This window comes from Schistocerca gregaria, unplaced genomic scaffold (assembly GCF_023897955.1).
Source record: "Schistocerca gregaria isolate iqSchGreg1 unplaced genomic scaffold, iqSchGreg1.2 ptg000422l, whole genome shotgun sequence".
NCBI classification, from domain to species: Eukaryota; Metazoa; Arthropoda; class Insecta; order Orthoptera; family Acrididae; genus Schistocerca; species Schistocerca gregaria.
The window spans coordinates 7,094,697-7,097,530 of record NW_026061853.1 but is presented as its reverse complement, the minus strand read 5'-3'; the positions used below and the strand labels follow the sequence as shown (position 1 = coordinate 7,097,530).

Sequence of the window (2,834 nt, the reverse complement as noted above, 5' to 3'; positions counted from 1 at the left end):
TGGCGAAAAAAACAGACACCGAATATATGCAAACTTGGCCTTACGAACATTGCAGACGTCGTCTATGTAACACACGTCAAACTTCAAAGAATTTACCAATTCGTTGCATTGTTTACTATAGACCACAAATCAAGTAACGTAAAAAAAGCACTGCGTCTATTGAGATCATGATTCAGAGTTAAAAAAAACTAATAAGTCGCCTACATATTACAGCTGCTGCCGAAAGAGGAGAACCATTATTTTCCCACAAAAGGAAATATAGTTAAAATTACGCTTCTATTTCGGTTAGTTTATGCGGTTACTAAAATTTGCAGTGAAAGTTACATAGTGGACTCTACCCTCCCCCCACCAGAAACGTAGTTATCGTGGCTGTTGTGAGACTTTTGTACACAGTTAGAGAAAGTGTGTTAAATGTGGCGCGGACGGAAACGCTAGGCTACGCTACAGGGCAATCTGCTCGCACAACGTTTAGTCGGCATTCATAATCGTTGGTGTAAACAACTCTCAATCAAATTACCACCTTCCAACCTAACTTAGATCTCGGGCTACACTACCAATCGGCCTGTCATCACAACCAAAAATTCATTGAGGGGGGTGGGGGGATTTCCTGTAGCTCTCTCTAATGTATCTCTAGGCAAAACTGCCAGTTTTGTCAGACTCAACAGCAAGATTTACCAATGGTAAACACTTTTGAGACGGCTCGTAATTTTAGAATAGTCCTCTTCGTCTTACTTGGCATAAATTGTTCGCTGGCGTCCCAGCAGCTAGCTCCTTCAGTGTCTGCTTCTGCCATCGCACCACGCTAGTCTGCTGTTGTCCTAGCAGACCGAACGCACCGCACATCCGATACCTTCGGAACCACTCACTGGCCAGTTAGCAACTGAGCGGAACACTGTTTACATCGTGAAAGGAAAACTATGCAAAGATGTACACTTAAATGGCACGACTGAGTAGCACACACACAGTAATATCTGAGGAATGTCCTTCGACACGCGCAGAACGAAAGTCTTCTCGCGAACGTACAGCGTCTCTGAAAAAAAATCTCGTGACTATATTCCGGCGTTACGGCCAGGTTCTCATACAAATGAGCAAAAAAGGGTACATTTGAAATTCTTTTTGAGACAATGAAAATACATTCGAAAGATCTGTTTGGGAATTACGAGTGATAATACTATGAGCTTAATTTTAGATTTTCAATAAAAAATGGCGCCCGTAATTATGATTTGATCAAGGGCCTGCGAGACTGGAGTACGCAGAGCGCGTGCAGTGTGGCACCTCATATGTTACCTGAATTCAAAAATGGGTAACATCAGTTGATACTACATTATTCCTCTGAAATTGAAAATGGATAACATCAGTCGATAAAACATAAAATTTATGGGAGCGTATACCTAACCGCAATGAAACAACCTTAAATTTAACGATACAGTGCTAATTCGAACTTTGAGTTCGATTTTTGAGGGTTTGTTTCACTCCTTATGCCTACACAAAAATTAGTTAATATTAACAAATGTCATATTATAGCTATAAGTTCCTAAGAAAAGTGTTTACTTTTAGGGGTCAGAGGTAGATGTTAAGAGAACGAACCACTTTTAATTTATGCTGCATGCCGTTCTGAGGAAATAGTTACCCGAAAAAAATGTGTTCAAAGTTTAGGGAAAACATTTAGTTATATTATTACTTCGATTTGCATGAACTGAGTGTTACATATATATTTTTAATGTCGCTGAAAACGAATCTGAAGTCAGATTTTCAATATTCAAAACAGCTAATCCAATACGGAGGGCAACCGATTATATTTTGACCAATTTTTACCAAAAATGTATTTTCGTTATTTACGTTTAGTCTGCAAGTCAAGGAGTATTTATCAACCCTTCCTCTACCTCTGATTGTTCCTAGACAGCAACTTGCTGTTCTTCTTGGCAGGAAAAGCCGATCTGTCAAAGCTGGATATGCAGCACTCGGCAGCCAGCACTTGATATTCGTCCGTATTTTCGGTGAGTATGTTTGCATGCATTCTGCAGTATGAATCATTTTGAGCACGTGCGACACGGGACGAGTTATCATCTACATCTATATGGATACCCTGCAAAACACATTTAAGTGCCTGGCAAAGGGTTCATCGAATCACCTTCACAACTGATAATTAATTGAAACCCTCAGCTGCCGACAGGTGTTGTTGATATACTTCGATGGGGACAGCTGAAAAGTGTGCCCCTACTGGGACTCGAACCCAGAATCTCCTGCTTACAAGGCAGACGCTCAATCCATCTGAGCCATCGAGGGCACACATGAACAGCACGACTGCAGGAATTTATCCCTCGCACGCTTCCCGTGAGACTCACATCCCCAACCGTCCACAATCCGCATACGTAATGTACTTAATAGGTATTTGTCCATCCACTCATTACTGGCTCACACTAAGGTGACGATTCCCGTAAGAGTTCCGGCAACCTGTGCACTTTCGCACAGACGAAGGTCAATGGCTGGGTAACGTTTAACCATAGATATGAAGATAGTAACTGCTCTCGAAAGAACAGGCGTCACTGACGACCTTGCAACTCTTCTAGAATACATGATAGACCGGCCGATGTGGCCGAGCGGTTGTAGGCGCTTCAGTCGGGAGCCACGCGACCGCTACGGTCGCAGGTTCAAATCCTGCCTCGAGCATGGGTGTGTGTGATGTCCTTAATTTAGTTAGGTTTAAGTCGTTCTAAGTTCTAGGAAACTGATGACCTCAGATGTTAAGTCCCAAAGTGCTCAGAGCCATTTGAACCATCAGTCCCTATGTTTACACACTACTTACAGTAACTTATGCTAAGGACAACACACAC

General features: G+C 42.2%; 1 non-coding gene across 1 annotated transcript; it reads right to left on the bottom strand.

Moving 5' to 3' along the window:
* Positions 1-2,212: 2,212 nt before the first annotated feature.
* On the bottom strand, positions 2,213-2,287 carry Trnat-ugu (transfer RNA threonine (anticodon UGU)). The gene has a single exon. It is a non-coding gene; the product is annotated as a tRNA-Thr (tRNA).
* Positions 2,288-2,834: the final 547 nt, after the last annotated feature.